Raw genomic sequence first — 18,893 nt, 5'->3', positions numbered from 1 at the left:
AGTCAGGATTCAATAAACACGATCAGATCCCGTAATGTTGGATCTGTCATACCATCGCGCCAGCCTCGCTTGTCTTCAAATCGCCGCAAAATCCCAGCATCATGCAAATGATCTTCCGTCGAATATCTTCTCGCTGGACCTCGAGACCAACGAGACCAAGTCGTGCCGATAGGTCCACACTCGCGGAATTTTTATAAAAATCTCTCAACTCTTATACTGTTTAAGTAGGGATGTGAGTTCGTATTTGATGCCGCTTATTTCACTTGCACTATTAGTACAGCAATGAAGTAAGTAAAACGTGATTCACGCACAACGATATGCTGGTTGATCGTGGTTCAGTATCAGCCTAGAAGCTATGGAAATTTGACTATAAATAAAAGTTTTTCAGCACTTGATTCAATTCAAATTTGACATCAAACTGGAAATACTGTTATTTTTGTAATAAAGGGTACAAGTATCTGAAGAAGTGGTCATTTGAACTTCAACACATCCATTAAAAGTCATCGGATGCGAATATTTCGCATGCTCATGCTCTCACAGCAAATTAAAACAACAAATAACCCAAGGTCCTACAAATGTTCCAATCACAAATTTCTGTACCATATTTTATTTTTACCAATAATTTTTGTTACAAAGTATTCACGCGAGCAAGAAACCTGAGAAATCGAATTTCAATTGCCATTTTATACATGCATTTCTGGGAGTCCAAATCGATTATTGTAACAATAATGCAGTAACATTGACATGGTAACAAAACTGTATATTGTGGGTAACAAGTGCGTAACTAACTTGTGGGTAACAACACTTTATTCTAACTAACTGTATAACTGTGAACTGTATAACTATGGGTAACAACACTTTATTCATGTGTCAAAAAAATACTGTATGTTTTGTATAGATGAAAACCCTGTATGTTGTGTACTTTGTCCACAACACAGTACAGACCGCTGCCGAATAATTTGAACCGTCGATTTTTTAAACATATCCTGTAGCGCGTACGAGACGCATATGACGCAAAGTACTTTTGATGACTTCGCCAGGTATACGCGAGGAAAATACGCTTTTCCTTGTGAAACGATCCATTTAATTCCAACAATACGGCTTGAATAACGTTAAAGCCCACGCAGGTACTATGGCAAGCTGGGCTGAAATATTGCCTTCGCTGGAGGCTTTCTTTGACTTCCGATTCAGTCGGAGATAATTTCATGGTTGTCAAAAAATATCACGCCGAGGCTACTTCGAGATTCCATAGAACTTGCCTCTTCACTCGGGCCGAATCCATAAATATCCGTCAAATTAGAGCACACATGCAATTGAAAACGAGACGAAAGGACATGTAAGAATAAAATGAAATGAAACACGCAACAGGAGACAAGATGAAGAGAAGGCCAATGAACCATACAATTGAAACTGAGATGGACAGAGGTAGGGAAAAAATTGCCAATTATCTGTAAAATTGAGTTCGTGAAATTTTCTTGGAAACTATGGAAACGAGCCCTGATGAATTATGCCCGCTACCATGCAGATACGGGACTTTAATTGGTTTCATCTATAATATTAGATCCAGTAACTTGACCAATAAATAGCTTCAAAAAGCAACATAAAGCCATATATATAGTGCAATCATTACACGAAAAATAATCATACTCTAGCACCGTTCCTAGTATTTGATATCCAATTGAAATATCCAAAGTCCACGTCAAGAAAATTAATCTAAAATTTCCTGAGCTGAAAGCCTGACAAACATGCTGTGGTGTTTCTAGTCCATCGGCGCTGTTATTGGTGACGGTGTCTCTGATCTATGATACTGCGATCGACTCCTTTGACACCAGGCATTCTGGCTCGGCATCGTGCGGCTTAGCCTAAATGTGGCGTTGGCTTACCCTTAGTTACACTTTAGTCTCGGTCGCAGCAGGCATCAATCATCGGTGACGCGTGAAAAAGCAGTGAAATCGAGAAGGCTTTTGCAGCGATGAACAAAATGCATCCTTGGAAGGGTAAATGAATGCTCTGTACATCGCTTGTGAAGACCGTCAATCACTACAAAGTTAGAAGAACAAGCATACGCATGTTTATAGATAGGACACAATTTAAGTAAACTTGCAAATGAAATGAAGCGTTAATAATTCGTGAAGACGATTCATTGTATTCAGTCTTCAACCTAATATGACAGATAAATATCTAGTAAGCGTGCGCCTATTTAAATTCCGGACAAATTTGCGCGATTCATATAGAGGAGCAACCAGAAAGAATAATTTTGGGAATCTAATATAAATAAGTAAAATTAGACATATACTAATGTGAGTGTCACTGATTTATTTTAAAGATCTAAATTCCTCTTCATTCATCTTTCATCATTCATCTCACATCATGAAAATTTGAACCCCAAAAATCTGGAGCAACAACATGTGGAAATCGCGGCAAGTGCACAAGCGCGATGATGAGTGGTACATGAAACAGAGCGCTCTTGATTACAGTCATTCTATGCAGCATCAGCGCACTTCATCAGCCTGATCAAAAGCTCAGGAAAGAGTGTAAAGCTTGTGGTATGAAAGGGATTATTTGCTAACGGCGAGATTACACTGGAACAGCCAGCAGCAGAAGGCCGGCGCTCAGGACGAATTTAGCGTGTCGGTAACATCGTTCGAAATTTGAGGGAACAATAATTAGCAAGCGTGGCAATTTTGTCATGAACTTGCCGATCATGGGTGTTTAGCACCCCAAATTACTTCTTTTTGCCCAATCGTCTCCAGGCATGTGGCTTTTAAATTCCACGGAACAATAAACGATAAGCGTTAAATTTTAAACCTTTTCACATGAGCGCTTAACGTGTTCATTGAATTTCTTTCGTTATATCCATAAACAAAAAGAGCTATTAAAGTGGTTACTTAGTACCACCACCATGCACGTAAGTAGTATGCTTGGTTAGGTCGATGATCAGCACCTACGTGCGATGCGCGATGCGTGCATCCCGAGAGGCTGCCCCACGAGGGTAGCCATGCAGGATGGCGCTACCAACGACTAGCAATATTGGCACAGCATCAGCGTCCTCCCACGGGCGTGTTAATCCTTCATGTGCAAGAAAATGCAGGATGAGAAAGTTAGCAATAAAATATGCCGATTACGATAACATTGACCATGTTATGAAAAACATAGTACGATAATGGTCAGTTTGGAGAGTAAGTTCTTAACATATGCTCTTAGTGCATCATGCGAAGCCGACATCAACCTCATGAATGTTGTCAGAAGTTAAAATTTATACGCTTGCAATTGGATTTCAATGGAATGTTTGTTCAAAAGACCACACGACGTACGTACAAGATCAGTTATGTGCTCCACGTGAACACAGCCTAAACCAACCAGTCTAAATTCTTGCTAGCGACAAAGGCACGCCATATATGGAAGGGCAATTGCGTCCAGTAATTACTTCAATGCCACCATGCATGCTATATCAACAGCACAGATTGAGTTGGGCTGTGCGTTGAGATACCGAGCGACCGAGGCTACGACGCTCGAGGGACCGGCGTCTGCAGGAAACAACGTGAGCAACAAGATATCAAGAAGCTCATCTCATCATAGTGGAAACTGCTCCAATCTGTGTGACAGTCTGAAAATACTAATTACAAAAATATTTCCAGTTATGAAACTTAATCGGAAATTAATCTCGACAAAAAAAAAACACTTCCTATGATTGTGCTAAATAAATTAAAATCTATACTCATTTATCACAAAATTCAAATATGAAGATATTAAAAGATGACAGAGAATGGCTGAATGATGATAAGAATTATGAGTTTCGCACATGAGCAATGGAACTAGGCAGTTTTGAACTAGGCGGTTTATTTGCGCCATTTGGCGCTGGTAGCGGCGTCAGAAGGCGCAGCCGGAGCGCTAATATCGAGCAGCCATTGCTCAATTCCCCATGAATATGATAAGCCTGGAAGCTCCTGCTAATATTGCTCCGAAAGTGCAACGCATTCTCGCTTGTTTTTCACCTTTAGACGCGAAATCTAATCTTCTCCCACCAAGAGCGGTTTTCTCGAGACCATGTACCACATATAGGGACTTAGATTGCCTAATTCCGGCCAGCAATCTATTTGCGCGCCGTCTGAACGAGAACAAGGCAGGGCAAGACTCAAGGGCAGGCTTGACGGCCGAATTGGAAAGGGAGGACATACAATCTGGACGCCGGCGTGCCCACCCAAACAGAAAATTTGAAATGAAACTATTGCCGGCTTTTATGCAGCCTCAAAAGCAAGTTGGATGAATTCAGATGAGATTTCTAAAACTAAAGAAATCACTTTGACGTTGTCGTAGAATTTAATATACCTTGGAAGGAACCGATGTAATGTCATTCACGCATCAATTGTGACCCGTTTTTACTATTGAAAATTTTTTCATCGGTGAGGGGTTAGGATTTATAAAAAGTCGTAATAAAAAATAGTCATCAATAATCAACATTAAGAAAAATGATAATGGTGGGAACAGCAGCAGTGTGCAGGTAACGTACGTAAAAAAGAGGCAATTGAGAACAATGAACAACGGTTGCGGGAGTGACCGGTTTGCGCTGAGCGAAAGAGTGCATGTGAGCACGTACGGCTCAAAGATAGCTTTTACGGCCGTGTTATGCGGAAGTTTCCCTCTAGAGGTTCTTTGCAAAGCGATGCTCCAGAGTTGACCGGCGTCATTAAACAGAGTCGGAATAAGAAAAATACTCGTGAACTTCCATCGAGCTTGAATGCTTATTGCTTAATGCATGAAAAAAAGAAGCCATGTATTGTGAAGAGGATGAACTTTATATCCGTGCAATGCAGAGCGGTTATTTCAAGCTCAAATCGCACAAATACTTACGCATTGTAGTTCACTTCAATTTTTTGAGCGCGGCAATGAACTGAGGTATTAGGATATAAACTTTAATTCTACTAGAATTAAAGGATATGAAGATATAAACTTTAATTCTACTAGAATTAAAGGCTATGAAGATATAAACTTTAATTCTGCTAGAATTAAAGGATACGAAGATATAAACTTTAAATCTACTAGAATCACGGCTAATCACCATCAAGTATACGAGGAAAAAATCGCAAACTAATTGCGAACATTATCAAATCCAAATAATTCTATGTTCAGGAAACATAATAAGTTTGATTAAAGACGAAGTGTTTTAATAATGTTCACAGACGACGAGTTTGTAAAATTGCATTTGGGACTTTGAATTGTGCTTTAATCTATAATCTTAGAAATCATTCATGAAGATGAACTAGATAGTTGCAAAATGAATTCAGTTTTTCCTTACATTTGATTTCATATGCCTTGGCAGACGCCATAGCAAGTGCTTATATAAGGATAAAGTTTTTAGCGGGTGGACTGAAGGGACAAAAACATAACTGAATTTTTTTTCAATTCTTTTCAAGGCAGAGTTTCTTGAGCAGGTTCTCCGGTGGGTCATAAAGATTCTAGTTTTACTGCATCAGGATTGCGTAATTTACTCAGGTAGGAACCCGGCTTTCCTTGCCCCCACCTCCGGCGAGTTTAACAATAAACTGCAAATGTCGACACCGAAATGTGGAAATCTGTGAAATTGTGTCTATTTAGGTGTGCATATTTGTTGTCAAATCTAACGATTTGTTCAGCAACGAATCCGTGAAAATTTTTAGCCTGAAAGTCAATAATTGTAGAGGGAGAAATTTTATGTAATTGCGTTACTTCCATACACAAGTTTACAAAATAATTTTGGTTTGATTTCAGGTGGAAATCAACATGAATAAATTCTTTATAGATTCTTTATAGTCCGCAAAATTAGGACCACTTCTTTACTCATGATGAGCCTGAAAATACAGGAAAAAACTGAATTGCGAGCTGGATTCTTCGAAAAAAAAAATCATTTACATATGTTATTTGTTTGATGATATTTCTATCTAACAGAGAATACAATGCAACTATTCTCTTTCATTCTACTTGTAGATATCAAAGCTCGATTCAAGATTTCAGAAGTATTGCCCAAATAAAAGCTTTTGAGATCGAAATGAGCTTATCCATAGATACAAAAAATTCCTTCGCATTTCTTCGATGAAGGGCACTCAATTTTTTAATGATAAATTGAAAACAACCGTACTGGATGGTGGAATGAAGAGAATGTATCAAAATACGTATTTGTTCTTGTGCCTCGACAGATTCCATTTGTGTCGAAATGTACATTTGAACATGTGCAAATACTTACCGATCCGACAGAAATCAACGTCCCGTGCGTGTTCTACATCTAACAAGAAAGAACTCCTCGCTGCGTTTTATTTCAGAAATTTCGCCAACGCAGCAGGACTAAATCTCGTTTAGTTTAGCTGTTGAAGACGGCTGGAGGAGATACAGAAAGGATTGCGCGTTCCAACGAACTCGAAGCATTGCTCTGTTTTTTTTTTTATGGATACCATGTAACTAACAGGGGATACTCACGCATGTATTTCAGCACACGCAAACATAGAGAAACTTGAGCAGCAACTTCAGTCGAGTCAGTTAGAAACGAAGAGCATATTTCGAGGAGTTGCCTTCTTTGCAACTCCCTACTCGTATAAAGGATGTTATTTGATGAAGCGAAACGGGAGGAAAAGAAACCTACACGCAAAATGGTGAAAAAATAGTACACAAGATCCGGATGCAATTATTGGAACTATAATAAAAACTTATTTTCAATACAACACGATCATAAAATGTCGATCAGAGTCGAACTAATCACCATCAAGATGTCTCACCGCAAGCAAAACATGTCGGTTGGGCAGCGCGCTGGCCGGCATTGAGGATGGAGCTCGCCCTAGCTTGGGCCCTCATCTCAACTTTTCAGAGGCCTATACGCATGCCTTTAAAGTGTCAAAGTTTGCGGGGATTCGTCTCTCATGGGCGCAGTAAAGGCCAACAGTCGTCTTCTTTCTTCACTGTCCACGCACATCCCGCATGCATGCCATCACGTCGTTCCGAGTACATGAAATACCGCGACATTGCGCGCAACTCGGGGCCCACTGCGCTCTCAGAGTAATTTCCATAGATTGAACGGAACAAACGAAGAAATGTCTTCATTCTTTGTAGATAACAAGGTCGAATACATGTAAAGATTGGGGTCGAAGAAATAAATATTGTCAAAAATATAGTTGAATTGAATATTATGACACACAGGTCCAGAATATCGAAGATCACATATAATCATCATCAGTAACGACTGCTATTCCCGTGAAAAAAAAAACAACTTGTTAAGGCTCACATTATACTTGAGTAGAAATCTAATTAAGTAGCCTGTTGAAGGCCCTGAGGAAGATTAAATTCCACAGAAAGCTGCGCGTTGCCTGTGTTTTTTTAGAAAACATTTCATGCAGAGCGGAATTTTAGCAGTGCCTTACAGGCCTACACAATACAGAGTTCAACTAACAGTCCGCTATGTATAAAATGCAACTAAGAGAATAAAATTCAATGAAGTTAGGAGGGTTAAAAACCCACCAGACTGTCGAGCAGAAGAAAAGTTCAGCAGGTAATTGTTCATCCGCTTGATGAAGCAACGGATGAGATATCCATAAAACCAGAGCAAAAATCTGGAAATTGGCTTTTGCTCTCGGTCATCCACCAGAGATAGGCGCGTTGGTGCGAGGCTGAGCCGTAAACTCGCGCGCCATAGAGCATAATCTTGTGGCGAAATTGGAAGACAAGAGCATGAAAATTCTGATTACGGCTCACCATGCAACACCTACCAGGAGCACCTATCAAAGTCGTTAAACCATAATTTTTTAGTAAGAAAAAAGCAAATATTGCCTTAATATGAAGGTTTTCGACCATGAGATTCCTTTAAAATCTGTTCACTGAGAATTTTTTAGCCACAATTTGCGATGGAACTTTGGCATTTTTGTTTGCGAAAAAAAAATTTGGAAATAATACTTGATTTTATCAAATTACCAAATAATCACATTGTATGTTTAAATTCAAAGACCTACAACTTACTATTCAGTTATCAACCATTATATTAAATTTGAAATTGAAAACTAAAATCAATTTTATAAATTCTTGATCAAAAATAAAGTTTAATATTCAAATTCTCTTGCGTTTCAAAAGAAAATCTCAAGTAATTTCATCTCAAACTAACCCATATGGTGGGTAATAGATTGCGTCTATGACTCTACTTCATTAGTGCTACTCGTCGGTAATAATCTCAACTGTAGGGGTCTGCTTCAAGGACTATTTGCACAGCCATGAAAATAATTAAATTTTCGGGCGTAGAAAGGGTGCAAGAGACTGCAGCTCGAACTTGCAAGGACGGATGATAAATGACCCTCTCTAATGCAATCAAAATACAATTAGCTGCTTTAACTCTTGCTAGGACATCGATCACTGTCCCGTTAATTCCCATGGAGATCTTGATGTAGTTTACAGTGAGATCGCGAATGAGCCGCCCGCAAAACTGGTCAGGCAAACGACAAGCAAGGGACACTGAATCAAGACAATGGCAGTTCTATATGCGTTTCCGTAGAACATTTCTGATTAATTTAATGTCACCAACTCATTTTAAAGAGGCCACGAATGAGGGTATTTTATCAGGAAATACGTAGTTAATGAATCGTTATTGGACTCGGTGAAAAGGTATGTAGAAGTTTTCAAGAATGAAAAATTATTTTTAAGTGACTTTGAAACTATAAAATTGTCGAACAATGTTGACCTTTACAGACCCGTGCGAGACACGACTGCTGTAAATTCCCGAATAATATCAGTGATAAATGAACCAAAAATTTGCCATATTAAACAGTAAAGTCCAAATAAATTTGAAAACAAAGCCTCATTACATCATTCAAAGTGTACACAAATTTGCAATAAAATTGAATTTAGAGGAAAACAGTATAGAGCGCATTTGATATTCGGTTCATCGAAAAATGTTAGATCGGCTAGAAAACATGAAACTTTCGAAGTTGACTCGGAATTAAAGGTAATATTTTCAGGGATTATTTATAAGATTGCCAATGCACAATCTTATTCCAAGCGAATATTGCATGCACTTAAATGTACGCTCAAATAATGACTTCTCGCATGTTAACTCGAATAAACAAATTTTATTTAGAATTGAAGTTTACGTTCATTTTTTAGCGAGGAAATCTCTCCTAATGCAAATCGTCAAAAACTGTCATAGCTAAAAGGCGACGAATGCTTTTATCTCGCGCGCATTCCAAGCTCTGTAAAATTTTCGAGAATCTGTATTATTTTGATGAATTCAGCACGCTTCTGGCCATGCAACTCAGCTTGAAACTTGAAAGAAAGACATTCCAACTGGTACAATGAAATAAATATACGCCAACAAATTTTTGGAACATGAAAGAATTTCATGGGCTTTAATTCATTAAATGGTAAAAAACGATTCCTTTTAGACACGATAGCGTTTCGCCGGATGTGAAAACTTTTTCAGACAGAGCCCGCGGCGCTAAGCTCTTTGATTCCCAATTGATGTTCTCGGTGAATTTTTGCAGAGCGGAGAGCGCCCTCCGCTGTCTTCTAAAGTTTGAACCTCCAGGGAGAAATCCCGAACAACTATGAATCAAAATACAATTAAATGCTAACGTTTCCCGGTAAAACTTGGAAAAATAAAGTAGACGCTTTCGATAGAAACCAATATCAGTGTGTAAAGAAAAGTACAAAACCCAATGCTAGTTTTGAAAATATTATAAAGTATAACATGAAACGGATAACAAAATAAGTTTAAGAATTTCTGAAATAATACAAATACAGAAATACAACTTTTTCATATCGTTTTTAAATGCGAAAAATTATCTTTGAATTCGGCATTCAAGACGATTGTTCATTTCTTGGAATCTTTTGGTGAAACATTGAGCGCAAAGCAATCTTTTTAATCACTCACAGGCGACCTCGGGACCGACAGCTCAAAAGTCGTTGAGTTCATTAGAATATTTTAGCGAGGAATGTCAGGCGTCGATAAAAAAAGAGCATCGGCGTAATGGTTTACGCGTGAATTTTAATGGGATTTGGAAAATTCTGCAGAAATTGTAAGCACTGAAAGCCGTAACTCACTGCAATAAAGTCGTCCGGAGAGTTCAGTAATTGAGTCATCGTCAAATTCAGGCGTTTGTGCCGAGCAAACAATCGTTCTTTTTCACGTAGGCAGAGTTTTATTTTATGGCAGAGTGATCCCATATATTGATGAACAAGTTTAAATACATGATCTTATAATACAATGATTACAAAATATGATAGAGACTAGAAAATTACCTCAATAAATGATGATGAACGCCAGTTTATTAAAACGATTTACGCAATAAATTGTAAGAAAGTATTAACATTCATATCATATGGTATAAAACATGCAATCAAATTCTCGCTTCCAAATAGAACTCCCACCCAAATGCGGATAATAAGAAACATACTGACCAGAGAGGAACATTTCTTATATCATAATATACTCGTACACACGAGCTACACTTACTTATAGAGCGGCTCAGGTAAAGTCGTAAGATCGTAATATACTCGTATACACGAGCTACACTTACATGTAGAGCGGTCTCAGGTAAAGTCGTAAGAAGGTCTTTATGTACAGTAATGAGGTATCGTAGGCCTAATAGTGCTTAGATAGAAAAGCTTTGAAGTTCAGGTAATCTGCTTGAAGGGAGGAAGCAGTCGGGAGCGCGTGCTGAGATCATAATGACCTTGTCACTCACAAATGAAGACAGAGCGCCAATCCACCGCAACAGTTCCGGTGACCCAAGCATTGTGGTCGGTGTCATAATACATCTTATAGTTCTGTTGTATGAATGAAGTCCGCACGAGCTCTTCATTAAAGATTCTGTCAAAAAATTATCAATAAATTTATTTTGCCTTACATATTATCATGGCAAGTCTACCAAAATATTTCTTCCAAGATTGAATTTTTATTAAGTTTTAATAGCAATAAGATCGGAAGTTCCTGTGAAGCTTATCACCCGTTAGCGCATTTTAGTCACAGATAATGACGAGTTCTTTTTTGTTCGCTTCCAGGCAGTTCCTCGAATGAATATTTTATGCTGCATAGCTATTAGCAAGGAAAGCTTATCTTCATTTAAAAATGAGTATTTCAATCAAAAGCTAAGTTTAAAAGGAGAACATAAATAATCTGCTACAACGAAGAAAAAATAGCCGATTGTTGAATCAATTTTGGATAAATATCCATTCTATTTAAAGTACCATATTTTTGTATTAAAGAGACTAATCGAATTGTGAACAATCAGTTCATAAAGATGAATAATTAATAACTAACTAAAAAAATAATTGAAAAGAACAGTGGTCTCTTACGGCAAAAGACACAGTGAACATTGACTTCGAACATTACGTATAAATTTACATGATCGTCGGAAAAGAACAGCGTCGAGCTTAGAGGTGAATAGAGTGAATAATTTAGCATCGACGAGCACCGAGTGCGAAACTTGGATTGACAGGTTGGGGGAAGAAGAGCGAAACCGAGCACAATTTAATATATGAATATTTCCCGCTAAGTCCTTCCCCTTCGTTCAACATCGATATTAAATTATCGCCGGCGCGGACTGCATAAAATATTGACATAATTGCGGTGAATGATTAATGTAAATATTGCAAGATATTTAGGGAATTTTACTAGATAATCAACAAGCATTCAACGAAAACAAAAAAATGAGATAGATTCAGTATTCTAAGAATTAAGGGTAACAATAAAAGCTAACATATAGTAATTGCTACACGAAAACATGTACGATATTTACAGACATGAAGAGCTTTCAAATATATAGACGTACATCATTGCAGGTGCAGAACCCCACAAAAGATGAACTCTAAAGCCTGGATTTGCGAAGTGACAGCGAGCTGTCCGAAAAAGTGTCACGCTTTGATGCGAATCACTGAGAGACGAATTCTGGAGAACCGTTGCTTTATGGAGCACCGTGGCGCCTCCATACGCGAATTATTGAACGCCCGTATACAAAATAAAAAATGTGAGAAGTAAATATTTGAAAGCTTAGCAAAAAACAAATTCAGCAAAATTCGCCTTGAAAATTTCCTGGTACATCTTCCTCAAAGCCATTACGCCACCATGCATCTTCCATTCAAAAGTTTGTCAGCGATCATTGTTCGCATTTTGCTCAGTTTTCGTTATACCAGTCGTGTTAAAATCACCATATAGCAATATCATAAAGTAATGAAAGAATACCTGTAGCAGTTCAAAACAGTTCGATAATAATAATTAGAAGTTCTAACAGAACGAAACAGTTCTAGGATAAATTACTGTGGCTAAAGAACAACAATTTTAATTTCTTTCTAATTCACAGGCAATTTTGCTTGTTATCAGTATCATAAGCGCATTCTTCAAAAAAGAAGCGGTTTTTCTTGAATCAAGGAATCATTTGATGGTAGTTCTGTACAAACAAGAGAATAGTTTACACTGGAGAATTGCAAATTATGTTATGCATGAGAGACCTTGGTCTAAAGAGGCTTTGAAAATCGCAACAACTCTGAGCTTAGGTGGCAAAAGATGAGCGTGAGTAATTGCTGGTACGATAAAGAATTTTGAAATGATCCTATCGTTAGTGTCCGTTTGAGTGGAACAAAAGGCACCGTGCATTGATCGACGTAATAAAAACATCGCGTATGTTTGTTCTGTGGGTGGAAAGGACGGTTCCAGACACATCGTTGGTAGCGCCTGTATTGCATCACAATTGAAAAATAGTTACACCATCGGAAAAGTTCGGGAGCATTGCAATCCACAACAACAAAAGCGTTGAAAAATCATCGTGAGAGGGGAAATTCCGACTGGTTGAATCGAAGCAATTTGTGCATAAAACTCAATTTTAAAATCGCCACAAAAACACAAAACAAAGAGAAATCGTTACATTCTTCGAACGCATGCATCACACAAACTAGTGCAGATATGGGAATATGAGTACAAATTCCACAAATATTCATAATTTACTTAAAGAATTCAAAAAAGTCAACGTAGTTTTACATAATAATCGAATGATTACATTTTCCTCAATGGAATTGAAAAAAGAAATATTGAACGACATAGACAACGTTCATTTACTTATGCAATATCCGCGACCATCAGTCACGGATTCAATTAACGCTCCTCGATCAACGATTGAGTCTCGGCCAGGTCGAGAACATCGAAAATTCCCTGGTTTTGGTCGAGTCGCGCCCGACCGAGGAAATGAAAAGTTTTTGGTCTCGTTTGAATCGAGTCGGATGAAGAACATTGAAAGTACCCAGGTTTCGCTCGAATCGGGTCCGATTGAGACCCGATTCGGGCGAGACCAAGGAAAATTAGAAGTTCCTAAGTCTCGAGATCGCGACTTCCGATCGAGAAAATCAAAAGTTCCCTTGTCTCACTCGAATCGAGTACGATGAAGAACATCGAAAGTTCTCTGGTCTCGCTCGAATCGTGTCCGAACGAGGATACGAAAGTTCCCCAGTTTCGCTCGAATCGAGTTTCAATAAATGGTCGTAACGGGGCTAGCACAAAAACGAATCGAAAAATAGGACGTGCTTAGAGAATTCATTTGCCAAGGAATAGAAAAACGATGCTTTATGTGGGCACTCAAAGTTTAATGAGCAACGCAGGCAGAAATATTCCGGATCGAGAGATGAAGATGACGAAGATTGGGCGATATCCTGCGTTAGAAGACGAATCTTATCTAAATTCTCATTCATTTTAAACTTTACTCATTACTTACCAGCACGCATGAACTTTCAGCGGCAATAAAATCCGCCAGGCACTTAACCATCACAATTTTTAACCGTGGGGGAAAGCGTTCCGATGAATAACTAATGAATGCCTAGTCGCATTCTGAATGATCGACACTTTTTAGCGCATTTTCTCATTTATGGAAAAAATGCACTATTGTGCTCGCCATGTCCGTCTGTCTGTCTGTCTGTCTGTCTGTCTGTCTGTCCGTCCGTCCGTCTGTCCGTCCGTCCGTGACCTCAAGTTTTCGTCTACAAGAAAATGCGCTCTCTGTCACTCACTGCAGTGAGTACTGAGTTATATTTTTTGTTATTGCAGTAAACCTACACGACCGCATTCAAAATAATTCATAACTAACAACAATAAATAAATAATCAACATAAACCGCGTAGAGAAGGATAAAAAATAACAAATTGCTAACATCAAAGCAGTTTGATAAATTGCATTCATCTTAGTTTCTTCGGTTTCTTACTTTGAATAGAAATCAATCAAAGGCTCGATAGAATAACATCCAGATAAGCACAAGGCTTTGATGCTCAAAGCTATAACACAGCAGCATTCCAATGAGCAGATCTAATAGAACTTGTGACGTTAGTACCTATTAATTTGCTAGATTGAAGAACTAAGCTAGTACTTGCTTGAATGCTGAAAAACATTATCTCTAAATAAACACATGAAATTCACATGAATTCAAAGCTTGTTCAAAACGTCATTGTATAAACGTCAGACTGGCATGACGTCAGCATTTAGTCTGCATGACGTCGATGTCCTTTGCATGGGTTAGTGTAACCCGTCAACAACCCAACACAAAAATTTTTGCTTGATTAACCACCAGAAATTAGTTGACCAAACCACCATTGCGTATGCTTGTTTGCCTAAATTAAATAATCTAAAAGACACAAATAGAAACAATTTCGTGGCAGCTATTGGAACAAATTACGATATTTTAAGCTAGAATATTTATGATTCTAAAACATAATAACACCTCTCTGAGCATAAAAAAATTAATTAAAAACGTGTTAACATCAGAAAATATTACAGAAATCTAACGAACAACTATGGTATAGAAGCGAAAAATGATAAAGAGCGAAGCTGCGGGCTTCATATAAAGATTAGCGATGAGACATTTCTAGATAGGTTACCATAACTTCGATGGCCTATAAATCCACGTTATTTATAGCATTAACATGAAAGCATTCCCAACACGAGCAGAGAGTTCAAATGTAAGCAGAAACGCATGCGTCACTTGGATTTATGCAAGAAAATTTTTGCCAACCATATGGATTTATTTAAAAATAACTACACATATTCAATATAGTAATCTAAATTGAACCTCACGTTTCTTTATATCCTCCGATGATCCATAATGATCATGAGCGCGCAATTAAGGATCAATTAATGACTAGGATCCCATGTAAAAAGTAACTATTTTTGCCGAACTGATAAAATAATTATATGACAATTAAAGTTCTCTAAAAAGTTGTTCGTAGATCTGAGAAATTCGGTGATCAGGCGAACCTGTATAGCAGCTGATTGCCTTTACAGCAGCTCTAACTTATCTCTGAGAAATTTATTCAAGTTCTAAGACGCATCTTTAAGCATCGAACATGAAGTTGTAGTCCCATTTGTGAGCGTTTCAACAGCAATCGAGAGAAAGTTCGAGATTTTAGAAGCAAGAATAGCGGACGTAAAAAGTTTCGAATTTTCATTCGTTTCAAGCTGCGAGTTCTTTGCTAGAACTGTGATTTTCGTGCACTAAGTTTCTGATAGAAAATTATATTTTAAGATTGCAGAATAAGCAACTTTAAATTGCAGAATAAGCAACTTTAAATTCCACCTAGCTGCATTTAGAATGAATAGTTTAATTAGGGAAGCTAAATACCGTGGATTTTTCTAACCCAATGCTCGTGGGAAGGTTGTTTTGAAACAGGGTCCAGGACTGTAATTCGGGCTCGACTCTACCGCAGATTTATTTCAACTTCAACTCAAAAATGAACGACTAGAGCGACAACCACACATTATAAATTGACACGACATTTATATATAGAAAAGTAAGAAAATCCCTCATATATAAAACTATATTTAATATTAAAATAACAGCATTAAATGTTATTTCTAAGCCACACTCTTGTCGACATTCAAGAAAATGAGCATGCCGGAACGAACGGTCAAGGCGCTTTGTTATGAGAGTTAATGCTTCAGGTCATGATTCTCCAACAAGGATTGAGTAATCACAAGAAAAGCTTCGTATAAGAGGAGGGCGATTATGGCTGAGACTCGTCAGGTGGGGCCCTGAGCGGACGACCTGTCACTCAAAGCTGGATCGCAAAAAACTCGAGCATGCAAATTGTGCCGTCAGCAGCTCAGTAACTCCAGTTGAATGAAGTAAATATACGTTTCAACTAATGTGTTAAAGTAATTTTAATTGGCGCTGTCGAAATTTTATGGTGAAGATTTATGAAATCTTCGCTTATAGAACCTACCTAAATTCAAAATTTAACATCGATACATACTGAAAAATTGTTTTCTAAAGATAACTTCAGTTCAAAAAGTAAAAAAATTCGAAGTATTTTACCCGCAAATCAGTGATAGATATTTAATTATCTTCAGCATGAATTCTGCTATAGATTAAGTCATAAATATTCTGTAGAATTAGTCATTGTGATAAAAGAGCGCAAGGTCGGACGCCGACACTGGCGAGCGTCACGGCGGTCCCTGAATTGCGTCATGACGTCGCTGGCGTTTGGATTTTACGTCGAAGTGAGAGCCTCATTCTGCATACATTGAAATTTATGAAACCTCGTCACGTCAGCTCGATCGTCGGCACGAGTGGTGACAAGTGAGCATCAAATACGTGGTAATCAGTGAGCATAAGGATACGTTGCAACGTGTGAGCATCAAATTTGTGGTAACAAATGAGCATCAGGATACGAAGTAAAGAGTGAGCATCTGGGACCGTGGTGACGTGGCGATATGCGAGGAACAGGGTGCGTAGCTAGTAAACTTACATATGGCAGAATTTTTTTGTGGGTTGATTGCTTAAATGCTGAGTTGGTTCTCTCGAACTGAGTCACTGGCTCACGATGCGTGCGAGTCCAGGATAGGCACTTGCATGTCACGGAAACTTGGAATTACCTTCGCTCACGAGACTTAGTTCATACAACAATAATTTGCAGGTTGCCTAGTTCCTTTGGAGTGTCACTAACTCGGAATAACACACCCTGTCTACCTTTTAACTTGTGAAGAATAGTCGTGTTTCACATAGGATACATCAAAGGATAGTCTTGTTACACAGGATACATCAAAGGATACCTAGTCTTGTTACACATAGGATACATCAAAGGATAGATGTTGTTTGCCTGTCTGCGGTGTTCATTTAAGTGCAGTAGATAAATGCGTTTCTCGAATGAAAACAAAGCTTTATATTCTAATGAGAGCTTAATATTCTAAGATAACACAAAAATGAATATGGCGACAACGGATGTACAGGACAAATGCCATTAACTAGTCAAATGGTTCCAAAATATGTGAGAGTATTTTAGTTTTTTCTGAGAGGATGGGAATTTTTGTTTGAGCGAAAAACTACATTGATACAAAATGAAGGGGAGTGACATTAAAATTAATAAGAATAAATAATTCTTCTATACACAAGTGTGCCAACTGAAAACTAAGTTTTGGATGGAAATGAAAGATTGATGTTTCATGTCATATTTATGAAAGATCTGAAGAAATACATTTTCGGGTGTTATTTTCAATAGATACATCCATTTAATGCAGTAGCCGGACAAGGAGGATGTATGTTATTAATTTATGACCAAAATTTAGAATATGTTTTATCAATTAAATTTGGTAAAGTGAACAAATATGTTTTAAAATAAAAGGAATCTTGCTGATTAAATTTTTCTTTGCGACTGAGCTGGACAAATAGAAGAAAAAACGTCAGGCTCAAATTAGCACTTCGTGTTTTAAAATTGCCGTAACCCTCTGCAGAGGAAAGCAAATTCAACCAAAATTAACTTCATTCCAGCTATTTTTATGCTATTATTTTGCTGTTGAAAGAATCCGACACTTGGCAAATTAAAATACATTGACCAGTGACACAAACCTCCCCTCAGCATCATATAAAATTTTAAACGTTTCATGACAGTCTGCAATGTCGGGCGTGGCTTTTTCTCGCGAAGAACGCGAAAAAAACGACGAAGTCCCGCAGAGCATTTTCAGTCAACAACATCTAGGTAACATCCATCAGCGTTATTGCTGTGATTCCAATAATTGTACAGGCGACTCTGCAATTTGGCTATTGCACCAAAAAATGAATATTGGTCCATACATGGAAATTGAAATCGAACAACAGAAATCAGGCCCAACGCTTGTGAAGGTCAACTATCGAGAAAAACAAATAACTGTCATTTTGCAATTATCGTACAATTTGATTAATAAAGTAAGTTTTTGCGTAATCAATTAACTAGTGAAAATTATAAGGATCGCATAATCATTGATAGACCAGGAATTTTTTGCAACTTATCAGAATTGATATCTATGGAGGACGACGTGGAGCATGATAAATAACACTATAAATTTTCATAATTAAAACATTAAATTTACTCGCAATCAGTCCGTTGTTTGATCTAGTCTATGCCCAAGTCAGCTCTAAAAACGAATGATACTATGAATTTGCGTCTATTGATCGACTGTTTTATTATTTTCAATCACTATGGCATAAGAAAAAAACTCTCATAGATACTAAATTCAAGTTGGAATCACGGAAAAAATCCAAGTATTGTAAAATGGAAATTAGTATAAGGCATTACGGGAATTTCATGGTTTCACAAAATTAGGGGGAATATTATGACGTGGAAGAACAAAGCAGCTGAGATATTTTCGTTTAGACAATTTTCTTATCAACTAATTACGTCTACTGACGATAAACAACAACCAGCGTAAATACTAAACTATCATATACGTATGATGCAGAAAGGTGTAGAAAAACGTAAGTCATGTGAATGAATATGTAAATGAAAGGAAGAAATGTAAATGCTAAAACACTTGAGCGGAAAAAAATGAAAAATATAAAAAATGAGAAGAAGAAGAAGGAGCAACTCTGCAGGTGACAAAGAAGGAGAAGACGAAGAAGGAGCAACTCTGCAGGTGACAAAGAAGGAGAAGACGAAGAAAA

Source organism: Hyalella azteca, unplaced genomic scaffold (genome assembly GCF_000764305.2).
Source record: "Hyalella azteca isolate HAZT.00-mixed unplaced genomic scaffold, Hazt_2.0.2 contig5386, whole genome shotgun sequence".
Lineage (NCBI taxonomy): Eukaryota > Metazoa > Arthropoda > Malacostraca > Amphipoda > Hyalellidae > Hyalella > Hyalella azteca.
This window is presented reverse-complemented; position numbering follows the sequence as displayed.